Here is a 15349-nt window from a genome sequence, read left to right as displayed (position 1 = left end):
TCACCTGAGCTACACCTTCGAAACCAGATGAGGGTTTTCAACTCGCAAGAACTTCCCTCTAGCTTTTGTACTCTTCACAACGCGCAGACTAGAACGGCACCTGTTTAATAGCTCGCACACGCTATTTACCCCCCACTGTAGGCCCCGCAATCACTGAACCCTTCGTGCAGCCGGCTCCCCAGTGGTGCCAATAATCCTGGGGTAAACATCTCAAGGGAATCGAGCTCTATGGGGGCGTGAATCCACATTGTGGGGAGTCTCCTTCCAGGGACAAGGGCACAAATAACCCACAGGGTGAACAACAGCGCAGAGCGGTGACACCTGAGGGGTGAAAAGTCCCCGTACCCCTTACCTCAGGATTCCTGTAATTGACTCTAGAGGCCGCCATGACAGGCCCCTCCCCCGCCGGACAGCCATTGGGGCCCCACCCTCCGCGCTCGCGCATGCGCTCCTGTCTTCCGGAGCAAACTGCCCCAACAGACGCCGGGAGCCATTGCAGGACGGCGGTCCGCGTGCCCGAGAGCCCCGCCCCAGTGGGCGTGCACAGGCGTGCGCGGGCGTGCAGGCGCGGGGTGCGCGGGCCTAGGAGGTCTCTGCAGGAGAGGACAGAAATGGACAGAGGGTCGGGCAAGCTGCGGAACTTCTCTGGTGACGCTCCTCGCTGGGAACCTTCGTGACGGTCTCTTCTTAAAACCAGCTCTTGTGAAATGTGCACTCGTGAAACCCATGCACTTAGCTACAAAGAGTTCTGGAGAGCTCCGCTGTACAAGTACTTTCATGCCCTTTGGACTGCAGTTCCTTGGTTCTTGTTAATGCCTTTCAAAAAACAGTAGGTCCTTTTCCCTAGCACACCTGAAGTTTCCGTTAAAGAACAATGCTAGCAAAGAATTTCAGACCTGGGAAACACTCTTATGATACTGTCTCCTGACTCCGTTCCTAGAGTTTTTCCAACGCATTTACTCTACTGGAATATTTTTTCTCAGTGTTCACAGGTGTTTCCTTTGTACGGTTTTGGGGTTTTTTAAAAAATAATTTTGAGAAAGAGTTGACAATCTGGGCCAATTTCAACAGGTAGTATGGGAACAATTTGACTTTCCCTCCCTCCTTTTTTATAATATCTTGCAGAATTTCAGTTGACAATAAAACAAGAACAACAACAACAACAAAAATAGTAGCGGGATCAACTTACTGACCTGACTTTGTAATACTTCCCAAAGAAACTTCAATCATCAGATCCGCTTTCTGGTCAAATGCAAGATTAGAGCATTTCTCACTCAACAGGATGCCTCTGAAGACCCCTCACCTGTAACAGCACTAAGCGCCTCCAGGTGCAGACTTGAAAACTCCACAAGACACAAACATGGTATCTCTTCATTTCTTTAATGTTTCGTGATTGAGTGGAAATGAACTGTCTTCTAAGTTTTGTGATGCATGTCCAGAGATGTTTTTTCTCAGTAGTCAATGCCCGCCCCCAAATTCTGTGCAGGAATAGTCAGAGATCATGATCCAAAGGACTTTTAGATACTCCCTTCTGTGACTGGTCTTCCCAAATTAGATTTGGTCTAATTTGATTATCTCTGTCTGTGGGGTGTAGGATTTGGAAGTATTACAAAAGTGATTGCAGAATTGGGACTGGCTAATTTTTGCACGGTGCAATTTTTGTATCAGTGACCTTGAGAAGAGTCCTTCAAATACTGTATCAGAATTATGAGTGAGAATCTTGTAAATAATTGGTTGAATGACTGAACAAAGGGAGGAAACAACAAGGAAGCCTGCCTTTCTCGAGTGCCTGGGTACAATATTTTGCCTCACCATTCCTCTAGTATGAAGTTACTGGTTGCAAATCATTTAAGTTTTCCTTCATTATAAAAGCTCCAGGGCTTCCCTGGTGGCGCAGTGGTTGAGAGTCCGCCTGCCGATGCAGGGGACACGGGTTCGTGCCCCGGTCTGGGAAGATCCCCCATGCCGCGGAGCAGCTGGGCCCGTGAGCCATGGCCGCTGAGCCTGCGCGTCCGGAGCCTGTGCTCCGCAACGGGAGAGGCCAAAACAGTGAGAGGCCCGCGTACCGCAAAAAAAAAAAAACCAAAACAAAAAACAAAAAACCTAGGTTGATGGATAAAGACGTGAAAGGAAGGGACTGTCATGTTCAACCTCGGTGCCGTGAATCAAAACAACAGTTTATAAACTGCCTAAAGAGGCACACGCCAATTGTGTTGCCACTGTGGGAGGTGGAAGGAACTTCCGGTTCTTGCCTACCTGCCAGATCCCTCGTGGAATGTCCCCCCAGAGCACGCCACCCCGACCCACGTGCCCTCTGCCCCTCCCCCACCGCAGAACGGTTCAGCCCGCATCTTCCTGTTTACTTTCAAACGTGTCCCTCGTTGACTTGGATCCCGAGCGTTTGCTGAAGCAGGTCGCTCTCTGGCTCCTGGTCTTGACTTTGCTCATTGAGGCTTCCAGGCAGCAGTAGTCCGTGCCCAAGCCTGCAGGATGGCTTCAATAGGAGGTAAGCCTATAGGCTGGGGGTGTGTTCTCAGAGACCCTGCCATCCTCACATCCTTCGGGTTCACACGTTACACTTAACTGTGGGCACATAGTTGGACTGAAGTAGAGGGAGAAGAGAGCACTGGACGCACAAAGGACATTTCACCTGGGGAGACTGGGGAGCCTGAAGAAACCTGAGACTGCCCTGGGGAGGAGGGGTCGTTGGAGGTGGATCAAGAGGAATTGCCCTGGCTATGGAGAAAGGATGGCAGCAGACAGTTTGATTCTTTCTAGAAGGGAGACAAGCCACTTTGAAACGTGTGTGTAAGGATGTGTGTGATGTCCTGGTGGTGACACAGGGAGGGTCATGAGGAAAGCCTAGAGCTGTATTGTGTTCCTGAGGCACCTGAAGCTTGCCTCACCATATCTTTCAAAGGGATTTAAACAGGAGCATACCGTATCTCAGGGGGCCGTGGGGAGAGATGGTCTTGGTGAGAAAACTATTCAATGGGGCTGTGTGTGGCCACAGCTGCAGTGAAGTGTCCTCTCCGAGAGCTAGGCAGGGGGTTACTCTAACTGCCGCAGCCCACACCTCGTCCACTCCTCCCAGCCCAGAGCTCACTTCTCAGTTCAGGTAACTGTTGCCTTGGATTCAACAGGGGATGGGCAACCGTTACGTGTAACTTCAGGCAACAGAGGCCTCAGGTTCTGAGTTGCTCTGAATTGTTCTTCCTTTTGTGGAATGGCAGTACTTCAGACCTACTTCATCTTGTCCAGTATCTCATGGTGGACCCTCAGGCTGCCTTGAGAGGAAGAGTTTGTTCCTATTTCATGTCACTCCTTCATGGACAGGGAACAGATGTGGAGTGGGGTTGGTTCGGGTGGAATGTCTATGAAGGCTGCTTCCTCTTTTAAAGGGGGAAGGAATGTAGCCCAGGATCAGGAAGATGATCTTCTGTGTTACTGTTAAACGTCCTATGACATCTGTTCTGGTTCGTTAGGTGCACCGTGGTGTGTACCTTGTTCTCCTGAACGGGGATGTGTTTCAGACAACTTGATCGCCATGGCATCTGGCTTATGCCTGCATCTCAGATTGTCTCTCCGTTATTGGGAGCTGGAAGGGAAAGGACCACAGGCGGTCTGTACTCCCACGACCAATGTAACATGACAATTCCCTGGCCCTTGTTTAATCCTCTGCAGCCATCACTGGCTGTGAAATGACAGAATCTAAAGGACACGCGCCTACTTCTGAGACCACCCCAAGCCCCTAGGAACAGAACTCCTGACTGATGACAGTGACTCTGGGCACTGGGGAGGGGGTGGCAGGACCTGGCCCATGTTACGTATCTGCTGTGGGTTGTTCTGAGATGCAGGTGCTTTCTGGGCCAGTGTCATGGGTTTGTATCAGGATTCCATTAGAGAGATTTTCCAGCATTTTGTTTTGTTTTGTGAGGCTAGGAAAGAAAGAGGGGGTTTATACTGAGCATCAGGAAAAGGAGGACTGAGGAGGAGGTGGGGCCCTAATATTTTACACAGTCCCTGTCCACAAAGGGCCTTTGGGGGCCTAGAACTTACCTTGCAGAAGGCCCCTACCTGCTAGTATGCCGGCTGAGGGGCATTTCTCACAGAGCGGATGTCCACACAGCTCCAGGTCTTGGGAGACAGCCTGTGAGGCTTAGGTGCCAGGGTGTGCCTTAGGGAGGCTCTCCAAGTGAGTGCTTGCTGAGGCAATTTCTTCTCGGCAGGCAGGGGTCAGGGAGCTTGGTGGATGGGCGTGGGGTCACCAGTGGAATAATTCTCAACTGGAGGTCAGGGCATGAAAATCACTTGAAGACATTTGCCCGCTGCAGTTTCCCCTGTCCAAGTGTCTCTCATCTGTGATTTACACTCTGATGCCGCAGAAAGCCTCAGTCCCACTTGCCCATTCTCCTCCTCCATTCACTCCTTTCCTTTGCCTCAACAGCATCTGCAGTGCTGGGAACGGATGTCACCATGAACCCCGGTGCCTCCTTGTCTACTTTCATGGCAGTGTCCTTTCCTCCACCCATTCCTGGCGCCCAGCACCGGCCACCCTGGGAGCAGCACCTGCCACCTCTCATCGCCCCCGCATTCCCTCCTGGCAGCAGCCTGCGGCTGCCAGCTTTCCCCAGGATGCCTTTGGTGGCTAACGGTGGCTGTGGCCCCAGTGCCCCTGGGGCTTGCAACTTCACTGTACAAGTCAGGTCACAAGGGAGGCCAGTGCAGGCCCCCCAGACTCAGACCTTTATCGTTCCTCAGGGCCCCCTCAACTTGAGCACTCCAGGGGCCCTCAGAGTGAGTGCTGCATGTCCTGCACCCATATTCTTAGCCACCCCTGCGATGGAGACCATTGTGACTGCTCCAGCTGTTGGAGTTACTCAGGCTGGCAGGGGAGGCTGGACCCCAGGCTTTCCTCCTCAAGCTCCACCACCAGCTGCCCAGATGGCCCCTAACCTTCGCCCAGTGAACTCTGGGCCATGGCCACATGGCACTTCCAGGGAGGGCAGCCTGGACACCAACCAGCCCTACGCCTCGCAGGAGGACTGCTCTAACCACCAGAGCGTGTACAGTAACTTCCGACGTTGGCAGCGCCTCAAGCCACTGGCCCGGAGACACCTTCCCCAGAGTCCTGATGCAGAAGCTCTTTCCTGCTTTCTCATGTGAGTGAACGCTCAGGGGGTCGTGAGCTTATCGGAGCTCTTACATAAAGAGGAACTGGGGATGGACTCGCAGCTTAGGTTTCTAGGGATCCTGGAAGCAAGGTGTGAGGGCGATGTCCATGCCATGGGAAGGCACATTGTCGGCCATACGGGCGAGCCTGCCAGTCCCTGACATCATGACTGAAATGTGCCTTATCTCGACTGACCCCACCCCCCTGTGAGTCTAGCCAGCTTGTTCTTCCATGATTCTCAATGTAATATGGCCTGAAGACTTGCAGTCAGAGAGGGTCGTGGTGTAAGTTGAGGAGCCAAGGAGTGGATGCCACACTCTCCTGTGCTGACGTCTCCTTTCATACAGGACTTGAGTGTACGTGGCCGGGGGAGGTCACTTCGGAGGAGGGGGAGGAGGGCGGGGCCCAGGAGTGTGCTTCATGCACGCCTGGACTTCGTTGTTGTGGAGAATTCCAGTAAGAACTGGGTGATGGTAGAGCTCTCCTAAGGGCGTGGGCTCTCTCCCGCTAGAGTTGTGAGCCTGGCAGGCATTTCCATCCTAAACCTGCGGTCCCTCGTAAAAAGGGGACAATCACACTTCACTCAGAGGACCGTGCAGAAGACTCCTTGGGCTAATCTATGAAGTGTGAGCAGATTGCCTGGCACATGCCACGCCTCACTGATGATGGTGATTTTTATTATGAAAAGGCAGCCTTGAAGAGGAAAAGAGCTCCCCAAGGCACAGTGTCCCAGCTCTAGCCTGGGAGTGGATGGTCATCCTCGAGGGAGTGTGAGGCGGTGACGGCAGTAGCCGGGAAGGCTTGTCTCTGCCACATCCCAGACACCTGCCTCTCACCCTCCTGTGGCTCAGTCATGCTGTGTTGAGCGACGTGTGGTCCACATTGGCGGGTGGGGTCAGGCAGGTGGGGACTGGGCTGGGCACAGAGACTGACCCCGAGTGCTTACAGCCCAGCGCTTCGATCCCTGGCCCGCCTGAAGCCCACCATGACACTGGAGGAGGGACTGTGCAGGGCCGTGCAGGAATGGCAGCACATTAGCAACTCTGCCCGGATGATCTACTACGAGATGGCGCAAAAGTGAGTCAGCGTCCTGGGCCCAGGGGCTGCGTGGAGGGTGAGGCGAGTGGGTGAGGGCAGGGTCTGGCCGTGGGGGTGCTCATCAGAGAGGACAAAGGAGAAGGGCTGTCGCTCGGAACAGGGACCCCGCAGCCCAGAGGCCCTACAGTCCTCCAGAAACCCCTCCCTCACCTTGAGAGTTTGGGTCTTCTGTCCTTCCTCCACCAGGAGCTCTGCCCTCCCCTGAGTTTGACCTACCCTTGCCCTGACATGAAGGTCTCAGGACGGGGCAGGGTGAAGCTGTGAGTCCAGTAGGGGTCCAACTCCGGCCATATGGGCTGGGCCGGGGAAAGAGCTCCACCCGCCAGCCTGCTGCTTCCTTAATGGTGGCTGACAGCGGCCACTGACATAGATTTGGGACCCCCTCTCCTCATGAAAAGTGGCCTGAGTGGGTACCCTGGCATCCCTGAAGGGGCTGGGGAAGCCAGCTGTCGTCAGCCCAAAGGTCTCTGGCCCTTCCAGTGTTTGCTCCACGGTAATCCCCTTGGTTTAAGAAACAAAACCAAACAAACAAGCGCCTCTCAGAGGAAAGGAAGGCCTGTCCTCTAAGCTCAGCATCCACATCGTCCAGCTTGTCCTGAGCCCTGTCTCCAGGTCTATGTTCCAGGACTCTCAGTCCCAACCCAGGGTCCTGGATTCGGGCAAGGACCCCTGTGGGGAACACATGCCTGTTCCAGCCTCTGGCTGTCAGCCCTTCATGTGGTTCTGGATGGGTACGGGGGGGCATGAGGAGGGTACCCCCTGGGTCAGCCATGTGTCCCGTTGACCTGGTTCAGTGCAGCGACCTGGGTCTATGCTGTTGAATGCTCTCCAGTGCTGGTGAGGCAGGAAGGGTCCCAGGTCTTGTATCAGTTCCAGGAGCAGCTCTCTGCTGTGGACAGCACCTCGCAGGGCCTTGACAGCGCCAAGGCACATCCTCTCCCAATCCCTCATTCTTGGCTGCCTTTGTTGGGCTCCAGAACCCAGGCCATTTTCTCAGGCTGGCCTGTGCCTCCGTCACCCCCCAGGTTCATGCAATTTGAGGCAGAGGAGGAGATGCAGATTCAGCAGTTGCAGTGGATGCAGTGCGCGCAGGGCCTGCCTCCTCCAGCCCCACCGAAGCTGGATCCTCGGGGGCCCCCAGCCCCGAAAGTGGGCCTTCAGCCAGCCACCCAGGTTCCCACTGGAGTTGAACGCACAGGTAACAGGGGCCTAGGGTTGGCCACTGTTCCCATGTGGATCATTTTCCTTCAAGACAGGGGCACTGGTCTTTCAAGCAAAACAGCCACCGAGGCGGGGGGTGCGGGGGTGGGGTCTCAGATGCCCTTTGTCACTACGGGGTATTGACTTGGTCAATTTTGTAACTTCTCTCACACCTCCCTGTCAAAGAACTGCACACCAAGTCTGCCTAAGAAGTGGGCTTGATGGGGACACCCCTGGAAAATTGGAGGTTCCCCACTTCCTCACATGTGACTCTCTTAGATGCCCCCCTTACCTCCCCCCTCCAACTGTGCATGAAGTTTCAGGTGGCCCTGAACCCCCACACCCACATCAATGTCCCCCAACAATGCCCTCACCAGCGTGCGCTCGGTGGTCAGGAGGTGGACCGGGAGCCCCTCACCTTCCTTCCCTTCCTCCTGCTCTGCCTCAGCCTGTGCTCCCAGGATGTCCGGCCCCAGCGCCCAGCCCTCCCGCCCGAAGCCACACAGGTCCCAGCGACCCCCGGAGCCCAAGGCACCCGAGGAGATCCCACCTGAGGCTGTGAGGGAGTATATGGACATCATGGAGGCGCTGGTGGGGCCCATCCACTCAGCCACAGGCGACTCAGATGGAGAATGGGGAGAGGACGGAAATGAGCTGCAGCAGGAAGAGGACGGCACCTACTCGGACCCGGATCTCTTAAGCTACATTGACAAGCTGTGTTCCCAGGAGGACTTTGTCACCAAAGTAGGCTAGGCCTGGAGACTGGGGTCTACAAGATGCCAGGGCATGGAACACTCAGCACCCAAGATCTGGGTTCTGCTCAGGCCGTTGGGACTTAAGCTCAGCTCCTTGTTCCTGAGCCTGGTGTTAGGGGAGGTTTACGCAGATGTTTGTGTGTATATGTTTGTGTCTATCTGTGTGTATGCCTTTGTGTCTGTGTTTGTGCCTCTGTATGTGTGCTCTTTTGTGTGTGACTGTGTATGTGCATGTTTGCGTGTGTGTGTGTGTGTGTGTGTGTGTGTGTGCTGACCATCCCTGCCTTGTGGAGGAGAGTGGGGTGGGTCTCTGCTTTTCACTTTCCCTCCTGGTCTTCTTGCCTCACAGGCCACTCCTGGCCAAGGATGCTCACAGCCTCTTCTTTCTGTTCTAGGTGGAGGCAGTCATTCACCCTGGATTCCTGGCATATTTGCTTTCCCCAGACCCACAGCTGGATCTCTTGGCCCTAGAGAAGGAGCTGGAGCAGGAGGAAGGGCTCACCCCCGAAGAAGTGAGTCAGGGGAGGGAGAGGGACACTCAGGGAGCCAGGGGACCCCATGGGAGGGGGGCCCCAGGTGATCCAGGGGACAGGGGAACCCAGATGACCCAGGGGAGCCAGAGGAGGGAGGGATCCCCGGTAGAACAGGGGACACAAGGGACACCCAGGAAGACCAGGGCACAGAGGGACCCCAGTGAACAGGGGAGAGGTAGGGCCCCAGAACAGGAGGGCCACATAGCACTGTCCATCCCTCCCCTGCCTGGGACGCCTGGCATGGGGAAGGGCCCGTTCTGGGGTGGGTGCAGTGCAGGGTGAAAAGAAGGAGAGGATGGGGATCCGGGAGGGGTGGGAAAGACACAAAGCTGGGAATAAGGTGCAGGAGGATGGCAGGACTGCCACAGTGTCTGTATTTGGATTCGAGTCCTGGGGTCGCCCGTCCCCTCCTCCCCCCCAGGGCCATTGTCCCACTGCCCAGTGCTCCTCCTCTCACACGTGTGTGTGGAGCCGTCACTGTCCTCCTCCCTCCTACCAGCTGGTGCAGAAACGACTCCTGGCCTTGAAAGAGGACGACGGTGTGCGGGCAGCCCCGAGTCACAGTGCACCCGGAATGCGCTCAAGTCCTTCTGAGTCTGACGCCGGCCAAGGTGCCCACAGGCACGACCAAGACCCCCATCTAGGGGTCAGTGATGAAGCCTGCCCACCAGAGATTGATTCTGAGGCTCTTCATAGGCTCATCGAAACAGACACTGACCTGTGTAGGCCCAAAGTCTTTGTTCCCTGTCGAGGACATCAGGAGGTCTCTCCATTCCGGGCCGGACGGCCCTCCCCTCCCCAGGATCAAAGGCGCACTGGCCCTCTACTGGGACCCAGGGATGCATCTCTTCTCAGAGAGGCCTCTCCTGTTCGGGAGGCCCGAGGGCCCAGGGACGGGTCCAGTGAGGACGAGGAGGAGCTCTCCAGCCTGGCCTTCCTCTCTGGCTCTCTGCAGAGCCTGCTGCCTTTCTGGCTGTCGCAGAGTCCTGTGCGTGCCTCAGGCCTGGCCTCCCCTGGAGGTTGGGGGGCCCAGAGTGCTCCTTAGGCCCCCTCCTCTCAGAGAAGAGGCCTCAGCCCAGCTCCACCAGCCGCTCCCAAGTCGAGGAAGTGGGCTCTGTGTGGACACCCAGCCGCTGCTGAGAAGCTGCCCATCCCCGGGGCTGGCCTCGGCATCTCTGGGAGGCCAGCCTTGGCTCTGGGGCTGGCTCGCCCCTCACAGCCCAGAAAGAGAAAACGTGACCCGTTTGTCACAGAGAAGCGTGGGTGGAGGAAGAAGAAGCACTGCAGCCAGTAGGGAACAGCTGGGCCAGCCCTCCAGGGGAGCCTAGGGCTCTTCCTCCTCCCAGTGCTGATCCTGGATGATGTGGGGGGAAGGGAGGGTGGGCAGGACCACCAGGGTGGGGAGGGGGAGCGGGATTGTGGGGGGTTAGGGAGGTGGGGGAGGTGGGTGTGGCCAGGTGTGGGTGGGAGGAGGACCTTTGGAGTGATGTATGTAAATTGTGAACAAAGATCGTTTTCGTGGGAAATGCTCTCAGGCCACTGTCATCTTGTTGGTGTTGAGCTGCTCCACAGAGAGCGATCCTGAGAGGAAGGAAGGATGAGGGAGGTCACAGGAGCTCTGGATCTACAGGTGGCCACACCTTTCCTCCACATAGACAAGGACTCCTCAGGCTGCTCCTGGGAACGCACAGCTCTCACTTGCCCCAGGGATCCCCTCATCATGCCCTTCTCTAACGCCTGCTTGGCTAGGGCCCTTCTGGGGCACCTGTACCATCTGCTGCATCCCTGAACCTTCTGGGGAGGCAGAGCTGCTTTTGTGCCTTTCCGCCCTCTGGACACTCACCAGTTTCTAGGATGGAGCCTGGAGACAGCCCTTGTCATTATGGAGCTTCTCTCTGCTTCCCTGAAGTGGCCAGGCGACGGCGCTGGGATGACCCTCCGCTCATCCAGGGTTTCCTGTGTGGGTGGCCTGACCAGAGAGGAAAAGTCTTGGCCATGGGGACAGGACTGTCTGCCTCATCGTAGCGGGAGCATCCTCTAGTCCCACTGGGATTATTGCAATGTGGAGAGTGGTGGAGGCCGCTACCTCTTAATCCTAATGAGGGTGCTACAAGGGGAATGGGTGTGGGGAAATTCATGGGGCACCCGTTAAAGGTGTGTATAAGGGAAAGGACAGTTGGGCCCCTTTGTGGAACTTGTGGGATTTCTGTGCAGCAGCATCTCGTTCAACTGAGGGAGGAGGACCCATGTGGCTGTGGCCGTGGGGACTGGCGTCCGGGGCCTCCGGGTCTGCAAAGACACCCCAGAACTACTGTCCCTTCCCTTTGCACCCATGGCTGGACATGTGTGTGTATCGGTATCAACACTGGTTTGTATCCCCATAGAAAACAGATCCTCCTAACAAACTATGACCACGTTTCACAAGAACAGCTTGCTCACAGGGGCAGCAGGGGGTGGGAGAGGTGTCTGTGGCCCCAGATCTGAGTGGGAGCTGGGATCCATGCTGAGGAGTGTGGAGGCCTCAGTCACCGTCCTGTGGGTGCCGGCAGAGACTTCGAATCATCAGAGCAGGGGAAATGACCGCTCATTAGAGTGAGACGAGCAAACAACGAGGGGCAGGGAGTAGACCCCTGCTGTCTCCCAGAAGTGCTTCCCCTCCCAGTCTGCTTAGCCTCTGTCACAGCCTGTGCTGGCCCACCTCTGAAGCCCCTTCCTCCTAAAGCACTGAGATGCTCTGATCTTTTATGGACCTGCCCTGGGCCTCACCCCCCTTTCCCTGCTGGCCAAAGGCTCTTCTCCTGCTTCTGAGTTCTGATTCCTTCCCCAGGACCCAGGCAGGTGTTAGGACAACAGAGACTCCCTGAACATGACCCCTACACCACCAGCATGCAATACTGGGGCCGCAGGCTTTCACAGGTGGCCTGACTCTCTGCTGGACCCTGCAAAGAGCTTGGAGAAGAAAGGGGCTCATGTCTCTCCACCTCCACAGAATCTGTAGGTCAGCCTCACAGGTCCTTCTCTGTCCAGGTGGGCAGCACATATGTGCTCCCAGCCCTCCTTGACCCTTTGTGAAAGAAAGTTTTTGCAGCTTAGTAGTCTGATATTAGTCAAGGTGTCTCAGGGCTTGTTCCTTTTGAAGCCCTACAGGAGAATCTGTTTCCTTTCCCTTTCTGTCTTCTAGAAGCTGCCTGCATTCCTTGGAATTAGTCCCTTCTTCCATCTTCAAAGTGCATCACTTTAATCTCTGCTTCCCTCATCACATGGTCTCTCCAACTCTGACTCTTCCTGTGGCCCTCCTATACAGCTCTTGGTGTTTATATATAGCCCACCCAAAAAATTTATGATCATCTCTTCATCTCAAGATTTTTTACTTACTCACAGCTGCAAAGTCCATTTTTCCATGCAAGGTAACGTTCACATATCGTTATAGGAGGGGTTAAACACGGACGTTTTTGGGGAGCCATAATTTACCCTACTAGAAGAAATCCACAAGAATACCTACCATCAGAATCCACATGAATAACAGACTATGACCAAGTGGCGTTGATTCCAGGGACGCAAGCCTTGTTCAATGGTAAACACTCATCAATGTAATCTACCAGATTGAGTCTAAAGAGGAGACACGTGCTGTCACACCAGTTAACACAGAACAGGCGTTTAACGGAATTCAACACCGCTTCACATTAAAAATGCTCAGAAGACTAGGAATAGAAGGTCACTACCTCAACCTAATAAAGCACATCTACAAAAAACCTACTTCTAACATCACATGAAATGGTGAAAGAATGAATGCTTTTCCCCGAGTTCAAAAACAAGGTTAGAATGTCCACTCTTATCTTAGTTTTCAACTTAGCACTTTAGATTCTAGTTAGTGTAGTACAGCAAGAAAATGAAAAAAAGAGGCATACATATTAGAAAAGAAGAAATATAACTGTCATTCTTTACAGATGACATAATTGTCTACATAGAAAATTCCAAGGAATGTATAAGTAGACTCATAATAAATTATAGTCACTTGCTTTAGCAGGATCTCAGAATATAAAATCAATACATAAACATTAATACACAACATTGATCATATTTCCATATACTAGTAACAAACTGAACGATTGAAAACCAAAATTTAAAACATATTAAATAGGTTCCAGTTCAAGATGGCAACAGACGAAGATCCTGAACCCACCTCCTCCCACAAACACACCAAATCTACAGCTACATATGGAAAAATTTCCTCTGAAGAAAACTAAAAGATGGTGGAGCAACCCCTTCACATCAGGAAAACCAGAGGGAAACCACATCAGAACAGGTAGGAAAGGCTGAGACACAATTTTGCCATAAACCCCATCCTTGGTGTGGAGACACACAATTAGGAAGGAACTCAAAACCTGGAGCTTCTTCCTAAGAGGTGAAGGGTTTGGACCCCACATTGGGCACTCCAAATTTTAAGGCTGGCACCTGAGAGATAGACGGCCAAAACATGTGACTTTGAAGACCAACAAGGCACATCCCATGAGACCCACAGGGCTGTGGTGAACTGAGGAACAGCTCTTAAAGGGCCTGTGCACAGACTCACCTGCCCGAGGGCCAAGTGCAGAAGCAGCCCTTTGAAAAGCACTCTGACTTTTTGTGAAAGAGATTCACTTCCCAATTTTCAAGCATTAATCTGAGAAACAGGGGCCTCCTGGAATACTCCCCAGGGACAGAGGCTGGCGGGTGCCATCTTCCTGCGCTCTCTCTGCCTTGATAAAACTGAAAGGTGCCATCTTTCTTCCCCTTTTTCCTTTCCTGCAGGTGACAACTTTGTGCTCCAGCCATCTGGCTCCTTCTTCCCTGCTCTTCCTCTGTCTTGCTATATATATATTTTTTCCTTCTTCTTTTTCTTTTTTTCTTTTCCCTCTTGCCCTTTATTCAAATGGTGTCATCTTTGCACTCTTCCCACCGCCTCACTCCAGCCAGTAAGCATCATCTTCACACTTTCCTTCTGATGTGCTCCAGAGAGCCAGAATCTCCAAGACGGGAGATCCCGTTTTTGTGGCCTCCACTCAGGGGATGCTCCTTGATCACCTGGCTCTGGAGGCCAGCAGGGATTTCTTTTCTGGGTCCCATGGGTCTGTAACAATTGGAGAGACAGTTCTTTGCAGGATACCACCCCAGGATGTACCATTACAAATTAGACTGAGACACAGCCCCAGCCTTTACATGAAAAAGGCCCATTTGCTAGTAGGGACAAGACTTAAGAGCAGGCTTCAGGTTCAGCACACATCTAGGGGCTACGGATGTGCTCTCAGGGAAGGTAGCCTGGGGGTACCATCTTTCCACCCTCACTCTGCCTTACTACAGTTCACTGGTATCTCCCAGAATGGAGCTTGTACACTTATCTGAAGCGCTGTTTTCTTGTGACTGCTCCCCAGGGAACACCTTCAGGTTGCTTGCTTCTGGGGCCCAGCAGGGCTTACACTTGCAATCTCACAAGACTGAATATATTTGCATTCTTTAAAAGCTGTTACCAAATTTTCTGGCTTCCTATCAACCTGAATCTGGGTGCTGCCTGAGATCCTCCCCTTTGGGATGCTTATTTGTCTTGGCACACCCTCAACTGCTGGGATGGTGTGCCATGTCTATTAAAAATAAACTGCTTAGACAATCACAAAGGTTTGAAAGGCAACCAAGAGTAGACAGGGTTAAATGACAAGGTTCATCTGTCACACAGCTCTTCAAGACTGGGAGATGTGGCTATTTCACTTAATGCATAGAAACCAACACAGAGAGTCAAGCAAAATGAAGAAAGAGAGGACTATACTCCAAAAAAAGAACAAAATAAAACCTCAGGAAAAAATCTTAATGAAATGAACATAAGTAATTTACTTGATAAAGAGTTCAGAGTTATGGTCATAAAAATGCTCACTGAACTCAGAAGAAAATGGATGAAAACAGTGAGAACTTCAACGAAGAAACAGAAGATATAAGAAAGGTCCAAATAGAAGTCACAGAACTGGAGAATGCAATAACTGAACTTAGAAATATAGTAGATGAAGCATAAGAAAGAATAGGTGAACTCAAAGACAGGTCAGAGGAACTCATCCAATCAGAGAATAAGGAAGAAAAAAGAATGAAAATAATGAATATAGCTTAAGGGATTTATGGCACATCAAATGGAATAACATTCACCTTATAGGAACTCCAGAAGGAGAAGAGAAAAGGGGGCAGAAAACATTCGTAGAAATAATATCTGAAAACTTTTCCTAACCTGGGGAAAGAAACAGACGTCCAGATACAGGAAGCCCAGAGAGCTCCAAAGCAGATCAACCTAAAGAGATCCATACCAAGAAATATCAAAATTAAAATGTCAACGTTAAAGATAACAAGGGAATCTTAAAATCACCAAGAGAAATACAACTTGTTATATAACCTGTTATATACAACTTGTTATACAACTTGTTATATAACGACATCAACCTAAAAAGCTTCTACACAGAAAAAATAAACAGTCAACAAAATGAAAGGGCAAGCTACAGAATGGGAGAAAATATTTGCAAATCATGTATGTGATAAGGTGTTAATATCCAAAATATATAAGGAACTCATACAAT

The 15349-nt window shown here is 52.6% G+C and overlaps 1 long non-coding RNA gene across 5 annotated transcripts in view; it reads right to left on the bottom strand.

Moving 5' to 3' along the window:
- The window catches only part of LOC308613017, a 157134-nt gene extending 145081 nt beyond the window's left edge, over positions 1–12053 (bottom strand). For 3 of the 5 annotated variants that reach the window (XR_014015203.1, XR_014015204.1, XR_014015205.1), the window contains exon 1: positions 2364–3136. This is a non-coding gene — a long non-coding RNA (uncharacterized lncRNA). Of the gene's footprint in view, positions 1–2363; positions 3137–9477; positions 9905–10602 lie in introns of those variants that run through there. The other 2 variants (XR_014015201.1, XR_014015202.1) reach the window with 2 other exon arrangements.
- Between the last annotated feature and the right edge of the window lie 3296 nt (positions 12054–15349).

Source organism: Mesoplodon bidens (genome assembly GCF_964165515.1).
Source record: "Mesoplodon bidens genome assembly, chromosome: 2".
Taxonomy (NCBI): Eukaryota; Metazoa; Chordata; class Mammalia; order Artiodactyla; family Ziphiidae; genus Mesoplodon; species Mesoplodon bidens.
The sequence above is the reverse complement of the archived record's forward strand: the minus strand, read 5'-3'. Positions and strand labels throughout refer to the sequence as shown.